Consider the following 23825-nt stretch of genomic DNA (forward strand, 5'->3'; position numbering starts at 1 on the left):
TGTCCTTTAATAGTGAATGTAGTTTTGCAATTTTATTTGCCCCCCTACGGAAAACAGGAAAGGAGGGAGATCTTTGGACTTTGTGTCTTCCAGGGCCATTTTGAAAAACTTTCCATAACTAGAATACTGATCTTCTTCCTGGGCCTGCCACTAGGCATCATGTAAGTCATTTGCTCTACTTAACCAGATTTTGTACCAGCTTTATTGATCGCATAGGTTCTCCCAATCCCTTGTTGAGTAATACCAAATTCCAGTCTCACCTGAGCTGGAGACGCATTCTGTGGTAAGTTAAAAAACTTTTTGTACACTTTCATTTGTAACTTGTCTAACAGTTTTGCATCTGTACCGTTTAGAACAATGCTTGCGTACTCCACTGTCGGCATTAAATTGGCACTTATTATGGCTAACAGCGGCTTTATGGATGGGCCCTTTAATTTTTTTGAAAGGGCACAAAATGCTTAGATAAGGCCATTACCTTTTGTTTCCAGATAGTGTTTATGTTTTTGGAAATTTAAACGATCATCTGTGCACAGTCCTAGATATTTGTAGTTATTAACTACCCCTAATGTTATTCTTCACAGCCTGACCGGGAATTTGCATCCTGACTGCTTTGCAATAGTCATGGTTTTTGTTTCTTTATGTTAATTTCCAAAGTATCGTCAATTGCAAACGTTGATAGCTTGTATAATGATCTTTGTAAGCCGACTCTTGAAAGGCTGAGTAATACTATATCCTCGGCGTAGGAGAGATGTGTTATCAGAATGGGCCCAGACAGGGTGAATGAGAATTTGTCTCATTTAATCTTGTGGAGAGGTCCGCCATAAAGAGATTGAATAAATGAGGTGCTGGTACACATCCTTGCTTTAGCCCTACCTCGGTGTGGATTGCCCTTGATAATCTTGTGCCATCTGCTTTTTTATTCGTATCCAAGTTCCAGTATACAATTGAATTATGGCACGCAATTTTGATTCTGGGAGGCCAAGCTGCTTTAATTTACACCACAGCAGTCCTCGCTCTATGCTGCCAAACGCTGCTTTAAAATCAATACAACAAAGCTATAATTTTAGTTTCAATCGTTTGTACCTTTCTGCATTCATGGCCATTGAAAGTATATTTGTCGTTGTTCCAAACCCCTTACGAAATCCTGATGGTTCATAGGAATCAACTTTTTAGTAGACCATTCCACCAGGTCCTCCAAGATTAACAATGCATAGCATTTAGCTTCCATTAGGGCTATAAGCCTATAGTTTGCAGGATCCAATCTATCTCCACCCTTGAATATTGGGTTGATTATTGACCCTTTCCAACTCCTGGGCAGATTATTTGATAGTTTTACTTCTAAAAAAGCCCTGACAATGGAATCGCCCAGTAGTCAGGGTCACTTGAGAAAAAGGCCTGAGGTATCCCATTTGGCCCCGGGGCCCCATCCCTTCGACTGATTTTATTATTTTCATTGACTTAATAACTACCTGACATTGGCAATCGGGCATTGTTTGAAAATCCATGATTTTAGTCTGTTTACTTGTTGTATCTGGAGCCTTAAATTCCAAGCCAATATATATGTTTTTATTAGCAAAACCTATAACTTTTTCAAAAGTTATGCTCAAGTAAATTACCCAGGCCGACTCTGCCACACATGCACTGTTTATAATTTGCGCTGGTCCAGTTATCCCATTTATTGTTTTCCAAAAGGCTTGATCATTCGTTTGTTTTGCACAGAAAAGAAGCTTTGTCCAGAACTGTTCCTAGTTGGATTTTGATTCTTCCAGATTTGTTTTTTGTATAATTTTTTTCGATTTTTTATATTATCCCAGGTATACACATCATTATTTAACCTATTCTTTCTAACCGCCTTTCTAATTTCTTTTCTTAAAGCTAACGCTTTGTTTGAAAGGTTCAAGGTATCCTTATTTCTTTTTTGCCTTGCATAATCCTGTTTGGGTGCCTGCCTCATGAAATTTGTGGTAAAATTTGTCCATTTTCTTACTCGACTACATTCTGTAACTATATTAGTTTCTAATGTCTCTTTTGCTAACTTTGTTAGCGTAGTAGGTTACCGGCCTACCATTTTATACATTTCAAATTAGTTGTAGTTAGGTTGCCTACCTCTGCAGGTGCTGCCCGGTACTTAGAATAATTTTTCTTATTTCAAGGTGTTGATATGAGATTGCTTTGTGTTGTGTATTTAATAATATATTTCCTCACTTGATTCAATAATGGTAAAGTCAGGATTGTATAGTCTATTATTGACTGTGAGTTTGTTCCTTGGTATGTCCAACATTGGTGCATACTATCTTTTGTTCTTCCATTTAGTATTCTCAGTCCTAGATGTTCCAGGGCTATTACTGTTTTTGGTCCAATTCAATCCCTTTGTTTTGCCATTGAAGGAATATGCACTGGTACTGACCAGAGCACATTTTGCGCAGTTATTAGCTCATCCTCCTCGGGAGTGTAAACGAGGTTTGTGTTAAAATCACCTGTGTTAGACCTGGCATTTGTTGGTGTGATTACCCCAGACTCTTTGCCTCTACCTCCTCTATTTTTGAGGCTGTGGTGGATTTCGTTTTACTGGCTAAGATGCCTTGGGCACTTTGTCCCTGCTGATCAGTGTCAAAGTGCAAGTGCTCCCTGTGTAAAGTGTAATGGTAAATTGGTTGTCCATGATTGGTATGGTTGCCTTACTAGTAAAGTCCCTAGTAAAGTGCACTATGTGTGCCAGGGCTGGTAATCCAAATGCTATTACTGGGCCTGCTTCAACGAAAAACAAGGGAAACCCTACTCACAAAGGAACCAGGGCCAACAATTATATCAAAAACAATGGTTCCAGTGGTATAATCAAAATGATATGAATTAAATATATAGCTCAATAGCGATGAACATTAATACTGAGGATTGACAAGGATGGCAAAAAGAATTGTACGTACAATTGTGTATATTTCTCTCATGTTTTTTACTTCATAGTATAGACTTTGTTGAAATATGTCATACAGTTCAGTGCATACATACAACCAAACTAACAATAGACAAAACATAAATTCTATCAAGGCACAGTGGTTTCCAAATGGATCTATAAAAAGGAAAAAGACCAAAGAAGAATTGTTTAGACGCAACAAGGAATTGAACCTTTAAATAAAGTGTCTACGACTGTGTAGAATCACTTTTAATAATCAAATTATTCTTCTTTGGTCTTTTTCCTTTTTATATAGCTATTGAGCTATATATTTAATTCATATCATTTTTGATTATACCACTGGATCCATTGTTTTTGATTTAATTACTAGGCCTGCAGCACTAATTGTGCAACACACACAAGTAGCCTTACATAGAGAAGTTTGTTAAACTGCCATGTTGTTCTGACAAGTACACCCACTTGCCAGGCCGTACCCTTCCCTTTCTATGCACATCAAACACCCCTATGGTAGGTTCAAGGTACCCCCCTGGGCAGGGTGAAGTGTATGAGAAAGGTAGGACATGTACTGAGATGTGACCATGTCTTGACAGTGAAATACTCTCCATTTAGTTCTTCACTTTTGAAAGTCCATCTTGCCCATAGGATAGAATGGGGAGGTTGTGTAATATGTTTCCAGCCTATCTTCCCAAAGGCTTAAGATGGAGAGGTGAAGTTTAGTGTGTCTGAACTCACAATTCAATAACACATCTTTTTCTGAAGGTGTTTTTTGCATTGTGTGTATAGAATCCACTCTTTTAGAAGTGCCTGGGTTTTTGTGCTCTAACATTTCTGTGTGTCTCTCCCTGGCTGTAGATTGACTGTCTGGATTTGACAGTGACAAGATCTGGGGAATGTCTTGACCCAGGGGAGGAGGTGAGACAGCAACAGGCTGACCTTCATCTGGAGTGTAGGGGGGAGGAGTAGCCCCTGGAGGTGAAGAGGCCTGGGTTGAAGCCATTAAACAATGGCTCTATCTCCTGCTGCATGATTAAGGATCCAGACCCCAACTATCAAAGAAAGAAGGTGTCACTGGCAGGGTGACACCCAGAACTGGTTTGGACAGGGGGCAGTGCCCCCTGTACACAGAGACTTCAAAGACATTGAGGGGTATAACTATGAGAGCTGAAGCCCCTGAACTTTGGAAAAACATGGATTGATCAAGACTGAAAAGGACTGAAACTACTTTGTGGTCAAGAGGAACCTCTGCCAAGGAAGAACCAGCTCAAGAGACTATAGGAAAGGACTGACCCTTGCTGTGTGTTCTGGGGCTGGCCTGCGGTTTGCTGATTTAACCAAAGAGAGGCTAAGGGACTTTGCTGTGTGCTGTGTCCCCCTGCTTGAAAGGACTTTGCTGTGTGCTGTGTCCTGAAGTAACTTATCCCCGAGGGTCCAAGGAGAGCTGGCTCCCTGTTGTGGAAACTCAGGAATACAAATGTTTCCAGATGTGTCTCAGCAGCTCTGCGTGCATGTGCTTTTGCTGCCTGAGACCCTCGTAAGTATTGGCCAGTGATGGTGGGCACCTGGAGTCCAAGTGAGTCTCAGCGATGCTGTGTGCGTGTGCTTCGTGCAGCCTGAGCGCTTCGTGAGGACTGTCCTGTGATTGTGTGTACCTGGAGTCCAAGTGAGTCTCAGCAACACTGTGTACATGTGCTTTGTGCTGCCTGAGACCTTTCCGAGGATTGCCCTGGTTATTGTGCACACCTGGAGTCCAAGTGAGTCTCAGCAATGCTGTGTGCAAGTGATTTGTGCAGCTTGAGACCTTCGTGAGGATTGCCCTGTGATTGTGTGCACCAAGAACTCAAGTGAGTCTCAGCAATGCTGTGTGCATGTGGTTCTTGCGGTCTGAGACCCTCGTGAGGATTGCCCTGTGATTGTGTGCACCCGAATCTCAAGTGAGTGTCTGAGACTCTGTGTCCGTGTGCTTCTTGCAGCCTGAGACCTTCGTGAGGATTGCCCTGTGATTGTGCACACCGGAATCTCAAGTGAATGTCAGAGACGCTGTGTGCATGTGACCTGTTGCAGCCTGAGATCTACATTAGCGGCAACGGCCCAGACCGGCATCCCCAGAGGAGCTGTGCTGCCGGCCCGAGCTGCCATTGCCAGAGCGGAACCTCAAACCTACCCCATCGGGGATGGCCTGAGTCCCACTGCCCGGTATCCACAAAGTTGGCCCAAGTTGAGAGAAGAGGAGAGGAGAGTGAGGTTGCACCCCTAGGTAACGTGTGCCGCCGCATGGGGCGGGGTGCGGGCTCGGTGAGGGACACTCTCGGCCTCTCCCATTCTTGCAGTGCGAGCCTCTGCTTCAGCTCGCATTGCAGCCGGTACTTGCTGAGGAGTGGCCGTACCACGGCCGGAGTGCGGAGCTGCACTTAGGTTTACACCAGACCCGTGTTGGGGGCATATATTGGCGGAAGCTGACTGCGAGTCAGTACGAGTGGCAGAGAGACCGTCTGAAGCACCGTGATCAGTGCAGGAGTGCATTACGCATTGCACTATTTCTGCATTATGAACTACCTGATTGCTGTCTTATGCATTGCATTATTTCTGCATTACGAACTACCTGATTGTTGCATTATGCATTGCACTATTTCTGCATAACAAACTACCTGAATATTGCACTATGCATTGCATTAGTTTGCATAACGACCTACCTGATTGTTGTGTTACGCATTGCATTATTTTGGCATTACGAGTTGCTTGATTGTTGCATAACAAACTGCATAATTTTTACATTGCGAAGTACTTGATTCTTGCATTACGAACTGCATAGCATTTCATTAGGACTGCATTGGATCTTCTAGAATTGCTCAATAATACTGCCAGAACCTACAAGGGCTGGCTGGCCTAATAACCGGCCAGGAGGAAAATTACAAATACACATATGTTGGATTTATATTGTGTGGTCTCACCGTATATCTTTTTATATAAACATATACTTTTTTTTTAATGAAACTTGCGTGTAGTCCATTTGTGGTGTCATCATTGGGTTACTGAGAGCGTGGTTGCAAATACTTTTCACACTTGCCTTGAAGATAAGCCTGGGTGAGCAGGGGCTATCTGAGAAGGTGTCCTTCCTTTCCCTGATGTGGAAGCAAGGGTCTCTATTTGGTCAAAGGTACCTACCTCAGCCAACTAGAGACCCCCAGTTCTAACAACCTGTTAAAATGATTTCCCACTCTGGGTTTTACAATCTGTATTCTGTAATTATCGAAAGTACTTAATCCAACTGTAATAGTTATTTCTATGCATTTGGATGCAAATAAACATTTATTATTATTATAGTTGTTAAGTCTTATTTTAACAAATTATCTAATTTGATAAGTTGTATGTCTGACGTTGTACGAAGCTGCTCTGAGCATATAGCAACTGCTGTTGATATATGTACTACTAGGCCGCCTTTTGCTCTCCCAGGCCGTTGTGTTCTTGTGGTGTTAACATAATGAAGTGTATAGTTAGCCACTTCCTGTGGATTTATCAACCAGGTCTCTTGTCATGCAATGAGTTCATACTTATTCCAGTTTTTTTACACTCCCCTGAATTTCACTTTTAGCCCCAGCAATGTTCCAAGAAAGAAGCTTTAGGCAATCGCTATGAGGACTAGTAGGTTGCTTAGCAAGTCATTTACTTGTTGGGGTGTTAAGAGTTGCAGCTATCCATTCCCAATGTGTTGGGCCCCGTCCCCGTGTTTGTATACTTTTACAGTTACTAATGTCATCCTTTTTTCCTTTAGCATTTTGTAATACCAAATACACCTGGATTTTTTCAATGATTAGTGAATGGTTCTTCGGGAGCTTCATTAGCGATGAAGGGTAGCACAGTCTTAAGGGTTTATCCAGTATAATACCCCATGCTTTAAATTGTTGTCTGGCATTCATAATAGATACCACAATGTACTCATTTCTCTAGGTTGAGTGTGTTCTTTCCAGCTGTTTCTTTTCTTCATGTGTTCTTTCCATCTGTTTCTTTTCTTCATTAGGAGTGAATTTAATTGATAGTAAATCTGATTGAGTCAGGTTTTTTAGTGCTGGAATTTCAGCCAATAGTCTCATTATATTTCCTCTATTGAAGATGTCTTGCTTTCCCTGTGAGGTGTATTGGGGCGTTAAGATAATCTGCTTACTTCCACTATCGTCTTGATTTGTCTCGATATATGATGACATGTGATTTGACTTATGTTGTGTTTCTTTCACCACCTTTCTAGAATTTGCCCCGGCGTCATTATTGTTTTGTATATTAACTTTAATTACAATTTGCTAGTTTTGAACATCTTATATTTGTGTGTTCCTTTGTTGAACCTCGCCAGACTCTTTAAAGTTCTGAGCATTGTTGTTTATTACAGTCTGTGCAGATTTTACCTCTGTGGAATCGCGTGTGCCACTATTTTGTTCTGGACTACACTTTTTAAGTGATTGTGTGTGACTGTTTAGTTTGGATATCTGAATTCTTTATTTGTTTTGTTGGATTGTTCCTTACAATTGTTGTCGTTTTTTTGCTTGATGTTGCATGATTAATTTGTCTTGAGGTATTGACTCCTCCGTACTTGTACTATGGCTTATTGAATTCCACATTGGTGGATCATTGATTGCGTCATTCCCATTTTCCCTTACATAGGGGCCCATTATGATCGCGGACGGACTTGAGTCCGTCCACGACCATAGAGGATGAAGGAACCTCCGCATGGCCTGCGGAGTTCCCTCCTGTCCAATTAGGATGTGACCGCCACCCTGGCGGTCACATCCTCTATTTTTACCATTGCGGCGGGTGCAGCTTCAAGCTGCACCCGACGCAATGGTAAAAATGCATACATTGCATTTGTATGCAGAAAGCGGCAGGCACTGTGCGGTGCCTGACGATTTCTGCATACAAATGCAGGGGGTACCATAGGTACCACCCATGTGCACCTCCCACCCCCCCTTCACCCAGGGGGACCGCAGTGGGCCCCCGCAGTGAGCCCCCGCACTGAAGTTCCACATGCTTTTCCACCGCGGTAGTAAGCCAACCGCGGCAGAAAAGCTGCGGACGGAAACCAGGACCCACTAGCCATCCTAATGTGGCGGTGGGTCTTTGGTGGGTCCGCTGTGGTTTTTCCGCATCCTCCGGCCCGGCGGTGGCTTCCGCCGGCCCGGAGGTTGCGGAAAAACCACAATTGTAATAGGCCCCATAGTTTGTAGATTTGTTTACTTGAACGAGTTGCTTTTTATTGAGAATATGGAATAATCTCTTCTCACCGTTGTTGCTTTTTCTAGCTTTCCTTGCCTGTTTTAATTGTCTCTTCATTTGTTTACATGATTTCGAAATATCTTGTTCAACCGTCACGGTGTGTTGTTGTTTTATTTGCTTTGTATTATTATTCTTGACTTCTGATTCTCCATTAGGTGGCTTGGGTCTTCATTTGTATACAGTGTTTTTGATTGCTCTGAGGTTGAAACTTGCTGATAATCTTTCGACACTGCGTCTATAGTTATTACATTTTTTAACTGGTCATTGCTATTAGTTTGTCAGGCTTTTAAGATACTTTGTAAAATCGCTGGAACTGTACTCAACTTGTCAATTATTGAGCCACAAGCACACTCACCAGACACCGCTGCATTTAGACCTCTTTCCGTAGTTATTATGGCTGTAAGATTTTCCAATTTTGAATTTATTCCAGCAATGTATGTGGCTATTATATTCATTAGATCGATTTGTATATCTAATTTGTCTGACTGCCTATTGAAAGTGGTTATTGCTGTTTTTAGAACTTTTAATAACGAGGCAGACACAGTTGTCTAGTCCTCCATTTCTGTTTTTCCCTTTTTCTTGCGACCATCCTCCAAGGGTTCTTTTGTGGTTATTTCGTTCTCCTTTCTTTTTTACGTTGTTTCTATTTCTATTTTACTTATTTGCTTTGGACTGGAACACAACTCCATTAACAACTTAACTTCTTTACGGTCATTTTCCTTCTGCTTATTCTCTTTCCATGTACCCTCTTGAACTAAATGCTCCAGTGTTAGATATTGCAATCATCAGCTGACTGTGCTCTAGTATTATAATGGTCTTTGCATTTACTGTCTGGTTGTCTGATAAATGTATAATTTTCGCCTCGGTGCTTGAAGGAGATCTGTATTATTTGAAGACGATAATGAATGAAGCCATGATTTATTGAGATCTTCATTTGGGCCGTGAGTAATGTTTGAGACATCACATTGCTGATTTTCATCTTTTAACAAGACACTAGATGAGCCCTCTTTTTCTAATAATTTTGGGGTGGAGTGCGAGCAGTCCAAGAGGTGTATTTGTGCTTGAATTAATATCCGACTACTAGTTGTCTGATCCTTTTCCATATTTTGTATGTTTTCACTTTTGGAATCCTGGGGCTTAGTTGCTGCTTTCTTTTGTGGTATCAATGGATTTGATAATCCCACTGTTTCTCCTGTTTCTGAATAAATAGCTTTGGTGGGATCATTTAGGAACGTACATTTTTTACTAGATGATCCTTTACCAAATAATGAATATATTGGTGAAATGAGTGTACTTGTTGATGCGTGCCTCCTTTTTTCCGATGTTTCAAGTACCTCCTTAATTTTTCTGGTAGCTTTTTTTCCATTTTTTGTGTCACTTGGTTATTAGTTCTTCCCGACCTCATATTTATTCATTATTTGATTTCCCTTACTTTGAGTGAACTTGACTCAGTTGTTTCTTCCTTGCTGCTGCTTACTCTTACTCCCTTGGTCGCTTAAAAAGCGTTAAGATGGAAACTACATACAGTTACTTCTTAGTATAAATACCATCCAGACGGTAGATCCAGTGAAAACACTAGCAGGTTTTGGTTGTCCGCAGGCAGCACCACGAACCCTGCTCCCTGTCAGAACAAAAATAAAACAAAAGAAACAGAACAACACAGCCAAATCGATCCACAAGCCACACAAGATGACATCCTCCTCTACAGGGACGGGTGACACTGCAGCTCCGACAATTGGCTGTGCTGTTTTGCTTGCTGCCTACACACCGCACCTCATGAGACCAGATTTACGGCAGGTTGAGGCAAAGCGGAATTGGCAAAATAGGCGGGGTGGATGCCCAGCACAAGGGCAAGAATCCAAACGTCCAACGCTTTGTGGCTTGTCACTATGGGGAGCTGCAGGGGGTAGTAGGCAGTGGTACGGCCATGTGGCACCCTTGGTAAGGCCCCGCACGTGGTTGACAACACTGCTAATTAACGACACAGGCACTTAGTCACAGTTAGCCGGAAGGACCCCGAGCGGTCTTCCGCATGTTTATTTATACCCCGGCGCGAGCCCGCCCCGGGGTGTGCGTGCGTGCGTGCGTGGGGGAAAAGATACATTGTAGGAGAGAGCCCGGGTGGCTCTCTACATCCCTCCCTTATTTTAGTTCTGTTCATGCTGCACGCTTCTGGATTTCACTTTAGGGCGATGTCCAGGCAAAGTCTCTCATCTGCTGGTTAGGCCTCGGGTTGGGCCTCAGACTGTATCGGTGATTCCGGGTCCATGGTGATTCGACAACCCCAGCCGAGGTTGCCCTTGGGCCTTCACTCGCATCAGTCGCCCTCGGTTGACTTTGCTCGGCACCCAGGTTCGGTGGTGTTGGCCTGGTTTGAACCTCGCCCTGTTGTTGTACCACTGTTGGACTCGGGAAACTGCGGAAGTCCAAATATTCATACTCTCATGTTTCCGCTCCTTCATCCACTCTTTGCCCTTCAGTTGGCTCTGTTGCTTTTCTGAAGCATGATACGTTCCTTGTCACGACCTGTCCATTCCTCTTTGCGGTGACCATTGTCCCTTGGACCTTGTCCACTATCCATACTTCTGACTCAAATGAGGTTCGGAATTTTCAGCCGGGATGGCGATCTTTGACAACCACCACGTCCCCTTCCTTGATGTTCGGTTCTTTGGCATGGCGATACACGCTCGCCTTGATGTTTGTGTTCTGTCTTCTAGCTTGGGTAGTCTCAGCGTTTCTCTCCTCTGGCACCCATGTGCTAGCAGTTGGGATACTGTCCCAGGGCGCACGCTTAAACAACACGTGGGCAGGAGCGCACTTGGTTGTTGAGTGAGGCGTTTGTCGGTACGCTCCTAGAAATTGGTCAAGGGCCGCCTCCGGGTCTTCCCCATTGTCCACCGCAATCCGGAGGGCCCTATTCAGTGTTCGCATTAGTCTCTCAACTTCCCAATTTGCCTGGGGCCACAGCGGGGTGATCTTTCTGTGTTTGATCCGAAGAGCCTCCAGATATGACTGAAATTCTCTCCCTTGAAAAGGGGGTCCGTTGTCGGACTTGATTTCCTCCGGGAGCCCCATCGTGGCGAAGATGCGGCTTAGCACCTTCTTAACTTGTGGGAATGCTGTCGATGATATGACTTCAACTATTGGAAATTTGGAGAATGAGTCGACTAACACCAGCATGTGTCTTCCGTCCGGGAAACTGCCAAAGTCTATGCTGAGGTGTGTCCAGGGTGTCTGAGGCGCTTCCTCCGTGATCACTGGTGCCGGGGCGGGTTCTCCGCCTGTGATCGTGCAGGCATGGCAGGACCGTATCATGGCATCCACTAGGCTGTCCATCGCCGGAAACCACACCTTGCTCCTTAGCCGTGATTTTGTCTTGGCCATGCCTTGGTGCCCTACATGTGCTAGACTCAGAGCTCTTTGTTGGGTGGCTTTCCGGTATGACGATGAGGTGTCCTCGCAGGATGATTCCTTCATCTCCCACACTTAATTCGCTGCATACCTGCCACAGTTGTTGTCTTGCGTGGCTCACCTCTGGCCGGAGGCTAGATGCGCCATCGAGAAAGTGGGCCCAACGATTCTCCTCCAGAGCACGGCAGACTTTCGTCAGAGTCTCGTCCCCGGCGGTGGCCTCTCCGATTTCTTTGAGCGACATGTTCTCCGGACACGGGGCCTGCGTGATCATGTGGACAATCTCTTCCACTTCTTCTCCCTCCTCTGTGGGCGGACGCTGAGTGTTGACATCCGGGTGCCGGGACAGGTAATCGGCCGGGTTGTGGGCCCCTGGGCGGAACACGATCTTGAAGCGGTAGCCCTGCAGCTGGACCGCCCATCGTTCAATGCGTGGGGGAGCTAGCCGTGATGACCCCGCAAAGAGGGGTAGAAGAGGCTTGTGATCGGTTACCACCGTGAATTCCTGCCCGCAGAGGTAGAGGTGAAAATGCTGGCACGCCCACTTGATGGCCAGGGCTTCTCTTTCTATTTGGGCGTATCTGGTCTCAGTGTCAGTCAGCGCCTTGCTGGTATAGGCAACCGGCTTCCACTTTTCGGGCCCGTATTCTTGCAGAAGGACTGCTCCCAGTCCCACGGGGCTGGCGTCGACGATTAACTCGGTCCGACGTCGTGGCTGGAAGTAGGCCATTGTGGTGTCATCCAGGAGGCTGGCTTTGAGGTTTGAAATGCATTGTTCGTGGTGCTGGTCCAGTCCCACTTCTGGTCGGCTCTGGTGAGGGTTCTGAGAGGTTCCGCGATGGCGGCTAAGTTGGGTATGAAACGACCGCAGTAGGTGGCCATGCCCAAAAAGCTGCGTACTTCAGTCGGGTTTCGGGGGGTGCTGGCTGCCTTGATCGCTTCCGCTTTCTTGGGGTCTACTTTCAGACCCTCCCTCGTGAAGGTGTATCCAAAAAAGTCTATCGACTCCTGGTAGAAGGAGCATTTGGCTCGGTGCAGAGTCAGGCCACTATCCGCAAGTCTTTGTAAGGTTGCCCTCAAGTTGACGTGATGCTCTTCTAGGGTTGCGGAGTACACCAGAATATCATCGCTGAGGTTAATCACTCCCCTCAGACCTGATAGTACCTCTCGAATGGCATTTTGGAAGACCTCCGCCGCGGAGGAGACACCGAAGCTGCGCCGGGTGTAGCGACGCAATCCCACGTGGGTCGAAAAGGTGGTGATGTATCTTCTGGCTGGTTCCAACTCGAGCTGATGATAACCCGAGTTGAGATCTAGCTTTGAAAACCATTTTGCCCCGTTGAGGTCTGCTATTATATCATCCATGGTGGGGGTGATATGTCTTTCGCGCTTGACGGCTGTGTTGGGGAGCCTCATGTCCACACATAGACGAATGGCCCCTGGCTGCTTCGGTTTTGGTGCGACGACTAACGGGGAGACCCAGGGTGTCGGGCCCGACACTTTCTCGATTACTCCTAGGTCTTCAACCTTCCGAAGCTCCTCCTCGACCTGTGGCCTGAGGGTTGAAGGGCACCCGCCGGTGTCGTAGTGCTACAGGCCTGACTGACGCGTCTATGTGCAGTTTGAATCTCCGGCCCTTTAATTTTCCTAGGCCCTTGAACAGTTCTGGAAAATCCTTTAGCATGAAATCTGCGTGTGCCTGGTGCACTTGATTGGCGAAGAACACCAGGCCGAGGTCTTCTGCCGTGTGGCAGCTCAGGAGGGTGCCTTTCTTTCCCTCCGTGATATGAAATTTGGTCTCCGTGGAATATTCTCCATTGACTACAGTTGTTTGGATTACTCCTCGAAGGGGTAGCGGTTCTGTTCCCCCGTAGCTGTAGATCCTCGCTGCGGAGGGTGTTAGTGCAGGCTTCGGGGACATCCTCTCGTATTGGTCCGAGTCCATGACATTCACGGACGCTCCTGTGTCTATCAGGGCACTGACGTTGGTCCCATCTACTGTTATGGAACACATGGGCGGCGGCGTCCTTCTCGTGGACGCTCCGCTTACATAGGAGACGACGTACACCTCGTCGTCCTCGTCGTCTTCGTACCTGGGTCGTCTGTCCTGGGCTTGAGTGTCCGGAGGAGGTAGTTCCTGGTCAAGTGATAGTTGTAGGATGCGCTGCATCACTGCCCTGGCACGTGGGCCTGCTGACCTGAACTCCCCCCCCCGACAGACGGCAGCAAAATGATTCAGGCGCCCACACTTGAGGCATGTCTTTCCTTTGGCGCCACATGTGGCAGTGGCAGGGTGATCTTCACCGCAATACCCGCACTGGTTTCCTCGTGGCGGGGCATTCCGCTGTCTCGTTGGTGGGAATCTCCTCTGTATCGCATCGATCCGTTCTTCCTTGATCGGCGTGGTTCTTGCAGCGGGAGGGGCAATTACTGGGGTGCGCAGCGACGCCTCCATTTCCTCTGCCCTGGCGTCGGACAGTTCGTGCGACCTGGCTAGGATTAGTATTTCCTCGAGTGATATGCCAGGTTGTCTCAGGATTAGCTTTCTCAGCAGCTTCGATTTGCATCCCACTATGATCTGATCCCTGATTTCTTCCCGGGGTTGGCGAACGGGCACGTGCTTGCGAGCCGGCGGAGCCGGGCATAGTACATGTCAACAGACTCGGAGTCAGTCTGCCAGGCGCGTTTAAACTTGAACTTTTCAAAGTCATTGTTGAGCTGGGGATCGAAATGTGCGTTTAGAGCCGCGACCGCAGCATCGTAGTCGTGCTCAGGCCCTGTGTTGGGGAGCGATTCAAACAGATCGTAGATTTCCGGTCCCCCGTACAAAATGAGGAGCGACCTCTTCACCGTACCGTCCATTTCTCTGGTACCCTTAAAGTATAGATTGAGTCTCCCGACCCACGCCTTCCACCGGAGCGCCGCTGTGGCCGGGTCCGCTGTCTCGCTGAAGGGCGGGATGGGCACTGCGCCGGCGTGCAGGTGGGCGGGCATCGCTGGCAAGGGTGCCCCTACTTGGGCTTGGGCTCCCGCCTGGGCTTGGGCCTGCGGTGGTGCTGCAGGCATAACTGGCGGCGGCTGGACCGCTGGCGGTGGGGCCTGGACAGCCCCGTCTTGGGCTGCCCCAGTCGCGTCCTGGTTCATGGTGTGGCTTTGAGCACGTGGTCCTGGAGCTTTCCGGAGTCGTGTCGGTGCGCGGGGGCAGGGCTGAGGTGCTTGGGTATGCCAATGATTGGTGCACAGTGAGACACCCTGCGCGTGAAGGAAAACAGTCTTCGCGCCCCTTCCCAGCACAAGCAGATCAGGTGTGTTGCAGGCTGGGCGCCTGGGAGGCCTAGTGATGGCAGGCCCCTAATTGTGTTTGCCAAGGCTTGTTTCAGCTGTGTAACGTAGGCGCGCCTGGGAGGCCTGATGACAGGCGGTCCTGATTTGCGTTTGCCAATGCTTACTGGATGCGCCGTGGAGCAGGCTGGAGCAGAGCACGCGGAGGCCTGGCGCTATGCTCTGAGCGCACACGTGGTCGGGGCGCAGCTCACGCGCCTGTTGCAGTGGAGAGGCGGGGTCCGCGGTAGGCCTTGGCCACATGGTGCTGCCGCAGGGCTCTGCCATTCTTCCGCGGCGGGCGGGCGCACTTCTTCCGCGCCGGCCGGCGAAGGGGGCATACGCGGGAGTCGCGCAAATGGGGCAGACGGTTGACTCACCCGCAGGATCTTCACGCGGCACGCCGACCCCACGAGCCCCGCCAGCTGAAGGCGCTCCCTCACGGGAGACGCGTGGGCGGGTCTCGGGACAGAAGGGGATCGGCACAGCAGCACGGGTGGGCACCGCAGCTAGATACAGGCGACGCGGTGCCGCAGGCTGCAGCGGGCACGCGTGGATAAAGACCGGCCTCGTCGCCAATGTGGCACCCTTGGTAAGGCCCCGCACGTGGTTGACAACACTGCTAATTAACGACACAGGCACTTAGTCACAGTTAGCCGGAAGGACCCCGAGCGGTCTTCCGCATGTTTATTTATACCCCAGCGCGAGCCCGCCCCGGGGTGTGCGTGCGTGCGTGGGGGAAAAGATACATTGTAGGAGAGAGCCCGGGTGGCTCTCTACAGGCCACAGCTCCAGCGGCTCTTAGATTAGAGGCTGAGGATGGAAATGGAGCAGGTGCTGTTGACCTGATTTGCCTCGGTAGGGGACCACTCTCCCACCACTTGCTAGAACGCTCAGGAAAGCAGGTGTAGTTGAGAGTGGGCAGGCAAGTAAGAGTTCCCCTAGGGAGCTGCAAACGGCACATGGTCTGACCGGGATGCCTCCCCGGCACCTGGGGCCACGCTACTCGACAGCCTGCTACGGCTGCCTACACTTGCATCCGCACGCATGTACTCCGCTCTCCCCTCTCAAGACCTTGGCGGCCTCCTCTACAGCCGCCCCGATCCTCTGCTTGCTTGTTGTGGTGCCGCTATGGTAGAGGGAATGAAATATATGATAAGTGGGGGGGTGGGAAACCTCTTACTTGTACTCCGGGTGAGCCTGGAGGAGTCACGGTAGTCGCGGAACATCTTGGGCTCTCAGCTTTCTCGGTGTGGCTCTCCCAGCTCTGGCTCGCAGACATTCCAAACGCCCCTAACACTGCATGCAGCATGCTGAGTGCTGCATGAGGAGATACATGTGTTAATTGCTAATGTATAATAAGTTAAATACAGCATGTTTTAGCATCTCCACTAATTCTGAAATTATGAGCAGTTTAACCCGTGATGATGACCCTTCACTCTTAAATTCTGACAATTGAATAGGAAACTGCAGGATTTTATATAGTTTTCCCATTACTATGGGGCCCACTGCTAGTACATGTTAATGATTTTAGTTAAAATTCTATTTTTTTAAGAACCTTTATGCTTGTTCAAGCATCGCCCCCACTTCCCTACCCCCTCAAACTAGCCCAATTGATAGACAGTCCTGCTTCCTAATTATTAGCTCTGGCTTGGTAGCACATCTGTCTGCAACCATATTGTTGCCACTTCTTCAATATATTTTTACAGTGTGCTTTTACTCTAACCCAGGGGAGTACAACTCTCTCACTATATATCATTAGCTTTTGGTTTATAATTCAGGGATTATTTTACATCTGAAAAGTACACTTGATCATCATACATTCCATTGTTAACTTCATACATGCAATGTGTAGAGTAAGCAATCCTTTTGTTTAGGTTTTTTCATTCTTATAGGTTTTCCATATCTAGTGGTGTGCGAACTACTTGTGTGTCTCTTTCTATATTTCACCAACAATTTTTCAGAAACTGATGGGCCCACTTCTTCTAAATTAATCACTAAAATCAATTCCGGCAAATGAATCCCTCCCATCTGAGTTTTTGTGTCTTGTGAACGTGTGGGCAAATTGCTATTTAAAACTGTACTTTGCATAATATAGATTCTTTTGGTTAAAGAGATCTTGTATGTCTCCCAGGTGTTCTGCTATGGAGGGTGTCTCATTAACCCATGATTCTGGGGGAGACAGCAGCCACTCAAACAATAGACTTCACAAAATCATGCTAATTCTCAACATTAACTTTCCACACACTACTGCCAAACACATCGCACTGCGAAGTATAATTCAAACCCTTTGGGGCATATTATCAAGGGTGTTTATCTCTGCTTTTTTGGCTTTAAAAGCCAAGAAAGCGGAGATAAAATTATCTCCCTATTACCTAGCTGTCGCTAACACCAGTTAGCGACAGCTAGTAGGAGATAGCGGCCATCTTGGGCCCCACTTTGCATGTCAGTGATATTTATCACTAATGACATGCAAAGTGGGTGTGCCAAGATGTTAGCGACTGAAAACAGTCGCTAACATCGCTATCTCCTATTACCAACTTTTGGAGATATTCGCGCTTAGCGCGAATATCTCCAAAAGCTAACACCTGCCCTGAGCAGTTCTTAGCCATGTTATCCAATGGGAGGTGGATAACATGGCTAATAGCATTAGCTTGGTAATGCATGAATATCGCGGACTTTTCAGCGATATTCATGCATTGCGGCGATTTTTATCGCATTTGCAATAAACCTTGGTTGCGGTAAAAATCGCCGCAGCTCAGCGGTACATTTTTGTCTCTAACCAAGCAATAGCGATAAGTTTCGCTATTGCTTGGTAATATGCCCCTTTGTTCTTTATTTTAAAATATAAAACAGGTCCACGAAAGCCAAAAACCTGCACAGCTAACATTAAATAAGGGACTGTTGTATTGTGTGTTTCGCCGTGTTGACCAATGTGAGAAACTGAGGGGGATATTTACAAAGAAGTGGCAGAGTGAGGCTTTAGCCGTCTTGGCTTAACACCTCACTCTGCCACTTCAGAAATGCAATTTACAAGGATATGGTGCAGCACTGCATTTCTCCCTGCTCTGGCGCTACACTGCTAAGTGTAGCGCCATGCAGGCACTCTAGCACCATAGTGCAAGGGTGTCTGCCTACAGGGGCAAGATTGTTTATGTACAGGGAGGTCCCCTTTCCTGCGCATAAACAATCTTGAAATGCCATTTTGTCACTTCTATGTGTGCTGCTTAATGTCATTTTTTAAAGGATTGTGTATGTGCAGAAAGGGTCACCTTCATGAACATAAACAATCCAAGGCGTTTTGCTTTTTCCATGTGTGAAGCCTGCACAAGGCAACACACATGGAAAAAGCTAAAACGAGGAGAAATAAAGCATTTTCCCTCGTTTTACCAAGTTAAGACCAGGTTTTCCCTGGTCTTGATTTTGGCGCTGCCTCCTATTTACGCTGCCCCCTATTTAAACTGCCCTTGTGAATGGGGGGAAGCATCAAAATCAATTGTTCTTAGTTTTCACTGTGTCTTCTCCATTGTTCTTTCCATTTGTGTTTTTCCTCCTAACTGTCCATGTATATCTATTTCCTGTTGCTTTTTCCCCTCTGTGAATGTTCTCATTGTTTTTCCTTCTGTCATTTAGCAATTGTTCTTCCTTACCTATGTAGTTAACTTAAAAAGGCGTTTGGTTTTGTTGAAGCCAATACTTTGGGCTTTAATAAGAGAACACTTGTAAAGACAGGCATTCACAAATACAGTTTTAAAGCGTTAGCACGTTAAAGCTAAAACTATTAGCTTTACAAATACCTTTTTTTCAGAGCCCCGGCTTGGGCAATAGAGTAAAGGTGTTTCTACCATGCATGCATGGCAAATGCAATTGCTTCTGGAACTTATGCACGGCAAAAGCCTCTTAAAACTTTAGTTACCAATGCTCTTTGATGACAAATCTTACATGTGGTCTGTGGTCTCCTCCACACCTCCCTGACCTCCCTAGAAAGTGTTAAAAATGCTGCAGAACATCTCATTAAAGGCTTAAAGTGCTTAACCATTATAACTACACCACTCAAGGAACTACATTTGGGTTATCCTCCAAGTCTGCATCACCTCAAACACCATCTGTATTACATTAGAAAGCCATCAGAAATGGCCCCAGTGAATTCCTAGAAATGGACTACCTTAGGTCGACATAGGCAGGCTACAAACAAAAAACCCAACAGACATTCCATTGGAGAAGTGTGGCTCAGGGGTTAGAGGCGGCAGACCTGGAAGCTAAGATCGGTCCTGGACCAGGGTTCAATTCCCCGCCTCTGCGGGTCTTGGGCTAAAATTCCACGGACTCGATAATTCTGGCTCCGGTGCCTTCTCGACTCACAGGTTCACACTCTGCGACTCTGGGCAATAGCTTGCTTAATCTCCACAACGGCCCCTCGCGGCGGGATGCCTGGCTTTCACCTTGTGGATACCCACTGGGGCTATCACACAGGGAAATATCAGGACGGGTTCCCTAAGCAAGCGCCGGGACACCCACTGCGGGTAGCTGTGCGCTATATAAGCTCAACTACATTTACATATACATTTCCTTCCATCTGCAGCACCAGGACATAGACCAACCTCCCCACAGCCATAACAACTGTCAGAAGAGTTAGCAGTTCAGAAAGGAGCTTAGGACTCGCCTCTTCATAAAAGAGTACATCTCTTCAAGATAGAAGTTGCCTCCGACACATTCTTTGCTCCACTGTATAATACCCTCTAATATGTCTCGGGGCTCCTGGCATTGACGATGCCACTGCATGGAATGCAAATGCTTAGTGTGTGCATGCTAATTCCAAAACAGCCACAGTGTGCAGTTATTAACTAGTGCTGCATATAAAGGGATGATTGTGGTTGTAATATGCACACTTGTGAGCATGGAGTCCTTGCATGTTGCAAGGAGGAGCCAGGCCCACGGTGGGCACGGCAACCAACTAGCCCCATCTTTCTAACCCTCAGGGATTTACAGTCATCCTGCACATAGTCACTTCTCAATGTAGTTTATTCTAGCTCTTGCTCTCTTTACAGTTTAATAAAAGAGATAAGTCCACAATCTTAATATAGTTAGAAATTCTCTACTTTTCAGGTTTGATTTTCAGCCCTTTGGTATTACAGAAGTGACACACAAATTAGATTGCTGTAACTGCAGTGTGCCTTGGACAGGCAGTCAGAGGTCTGTTCAATAACACTCTTTATGCCCTGAGATGGTAATGCAGCAATATTATTGCCTCTTGTCAAACGTGTTTATATGCACCAATAAAACCAAAATGAGATATCATGGTAGAGGCTAGGTCACAAGTGAGTGATTTAGTACATCATAGGCAGATGATGCCAGAGTAACAAAATAGTGCTTCTCTGGTCAAAAATCAGACTCCCGGGATCAGTGATGCCTCTACGTTTCAGTTGATTAACAAAAACACATGCGTTTTATTTAAAAGAATCGGTACATTGGTTGATTTTAGCAAATACGCTACATGGACCAATTAAAAACAACTGTTATTCTAAAAAATGTGCTTGAGGGTAGTGGACACTGCAATCATATAATTTCATGATGATGCTGTACTACGTCTGACAATCTAGCAATTCTGCATGCAGTCATAAAACCAGCAATGTGCAACTTTTTGTGGCATTTCAAGAAGCACAGATATATTATAATCGGAATTTATTTTTTTTAAAAAGGAAAATTAAGCTGACAAATCATATTGGAAAAAACATGTTTTACATATTGCATAGCTTGTGTTCTTCAAATGGGAAGGAACTGTCAGAATTCTTTTTCAGAAAACCTTACCAGCATGTGGGATAAACTCATTATCTCCACGTCTGTTTTCCCCTTCCTAGTCTTTACTTATGTGAGGCATTGAGCCTCCTGGGGCATAATACCCTCATCTCACTAGCTGGGAAGAAAGACTTTCCCTTCCACATACAAAAGAGGCACCCATATTATTCTGATCCTAGATCCGCCCACTCCAATGTATATCTTCCCCTGCGCCTCACAGAGTACACACTGTTTATTCTGTCTCTGACAGAGCCTTCCTTAAGTGTTTTTTGCCAGAAAGTGTATTTCCTTCTTTGAAAATGCTTTATAATAATGCATTACTTTCTCAGCTATCCCGTGAACCCCGCATCTATCTTTACCATGTTCTTCCGCCCCCTTGATCTGTTACTATAGCGCGATTCTAAGGGCAGACGATATATACTAATATAAACCTTCCTTTCGCCTGCAGAATTTATCCTTCGCTACAGCGGGATACTATGTACAGTCAGGCATGCATTATGAATAGATGGGAGAAATATTGAGTAGAGAATGTCACTTACCAAAATATTCTAGTACTATATAAGTGTGCGACTGTACCCCCATGTTACACAGAATAAAAATGGATTAAGCCCTAATCCCAGGAGTCGGTGTTCCTGTGGTGCTTGATCAGTGTGATACCTGGGACTGGTTGTTTGCATATATATATATATATATATATATATATATATGCGGTATGAGTCGTCCTGTAAGTCAGCATGTAGCCAAACAGTAAGGAGGAGACGAGCCCCGTTTCTTTGGTGTTCAGAATTTTATTTTGCCCAACACCAGTCTGCCATATATATATATATATGTATATATATATCCTACTGGCAGTTTCCAGTAGGTAGTTATAGTTAGGATGCAGTTTCCATAGGAAGATGGTTTTTAGGTCTCGCCTACGATGAACGCGCTGAAAGCGCGTTCTCGCAAGCGAGAACTATAGTCGTCGTCTCAGTAGTCTGAGACCGACGAAGGGAGACAAGACCTGGCCGCGCGCAGCGTTTCCCCATAGGATAAAGTTGTGCGCACGGCCTGGTCTTGTCTCCACAGCATGCCAATGCAGACCGGATCGCGTCACGCGCCTCTCTGGAATGCAGGGGGAGTCTGCATACCAGCGTGCGGCGCTGATAAACAGGCAGGCTTGAACAGTCTGGCGCAGCACATAAGGATGTCTGCACGCACCTCTAGCTGGAGCCCCTGGAGGGGAGTCCCGAGCACAGGGGTGTACACTGCGCAGTGACGCATGGACACGCTCCTCACGCACCCTAGCCCTTGGTAAACAAACACAGCAGGGACTCAACGTTAAATATGACTTTATAGAGATGGATCCCAAGTTGTGCCTTGAGGGTGGAGATGAGATTGTTTCGGAGTGCAAAATAAAACGTACGCAAGGAATAACAGTTCATACATGGATGCCCGGGTGAGTCAGGGGCTAAATGAATTATAAATGTATGCATATGCCCACGCACTGGGTCTGCTGGTATTCATACCTCACCGGGTGTAAATCGGCGCCGGCTTCCAAAAGGCGACCCATATAACGGCCCCAAATGAACCCCACAGCTCTGAGTCTTGTACTCCCCAATCCGAATGCACGCACAAGTGGTGAAATAAAAAGAAGATATGGCTGAAATTAGACCCCTTTCGATGGCTAGGCAATGCGCCCAACGCGTGTTCGCATATCCCCTTACAGTCTGGTGCTAGAAGAGGGGCACACATGTAAACCTGGCACCACAAACAGATGTGCTTACCACATCACATGCCAGCGATGCGACCAGAGCAGTGCGCGCTGTAAAACACGACCCAACAACGCGCAAATATTATTCATGGAAAGATATATGCAAATGCCGGCACTAAACTACAAAGGCAGGCAGCGTGAATCGGGTTACACGGGAAATACCCTTGAAATGTACTGCACAATGCCACCTGCGCGTCCTACATACCGCACTCTGCTGTTTTATAAGTGTATGTAACGCGCAACGCAAGGTAATATACAAGGCTTGTAACATGCTATACAATGTAATTTACTCAAATTGTAGTTTTTTGTGGGAAGTGTGTACTATAATTACACAGTGTAATTTAATAAGCAACAAAATGTTGTAAGTATAATGTACCACACAATATATAATGCACAGTACGAGAAATGTTCTACATTTACAACATAATACACAATGCAGCACAATTGTAATGCACTATAAATGGAAGGTACAACACGGTTAAATGCATGTTTAATCCAATATACTACACACTAATGTACCAAATGCGTCATGAACGGGCCCGTATAATCTACTTTGCACGAAATATTCTGTGGCACTCTACATCAAGAAATGAACAACTTGAGGTGATGTATTTTGCAACGGACAGCACAATGTATTCTAATATACTTGGAAATACAAATACGGCATAATGTTTTAAACAGTATTTGCTAAATATTATACAATGTAGTGCACTTAACTTGCAGCACGAGAAAATGTTTATGATTCCAATGTACAATACTATGTAGTTTTATTTGTGATCTACAACGTCATGTAATACACCATGCTTGGGACGTAGTACACGATGTAATGAATTACACGTGTGATTTACTGCGCAATGCTATATTTTATTTACAATGCAATGAGCTACACAGTGTGAAAAATATACTTGTGATGTAGTAAAAGCTGTGTTATACTATACTTTGGATGCACACCAATGTCCTGTGCCTGTGATGCACTATTGTTCGGATCGCACCCTACACCTTTGGAGCGCGGATAGAACACAGATCGCTGTGGCTCGCGTTGTGGCACCGGCTTTATGCGTCCTGTCTGCACGAGAAATTGTCGGCGCTCGCGCGCTCACACACACAAACACGCATGTTAAGCGAGCCCCCTCTTCTCCTCATACAAGTTCCCTAAGTCACAAGGGCCCCAGAGCTGGTGTGACTCCGGCTTACACTAGTGCAGTGCTCGAAGAACCACAGGGACATGTCACGGACCTGGTGTGGTGTGCCATGGATCTAGAACCAGTGTGACTCCGGTTTGCACTAGTGCAGTGGTCGCAGAAACGTTTGGACACCCCACGGACGTGGAGTGCCATGGGCCCCAGGACCAATATGATTTCGGCTTGCACTAGT

Source organism: Lissotriton vulgaris, chromosome 6 (assembly GCF_964263255.1).
Source record: "Lissotriton vulgaris chromosome 6, aLisVul1.2, whole genome shotgun sequence".
In the NCBI taxonomy this organism is placed as follows: Eukaryota; Metazoa; Chordata; class Amphibia; order Caudata; family Salamandridae; genus Lissotriton; species Lissotriton vulgaris.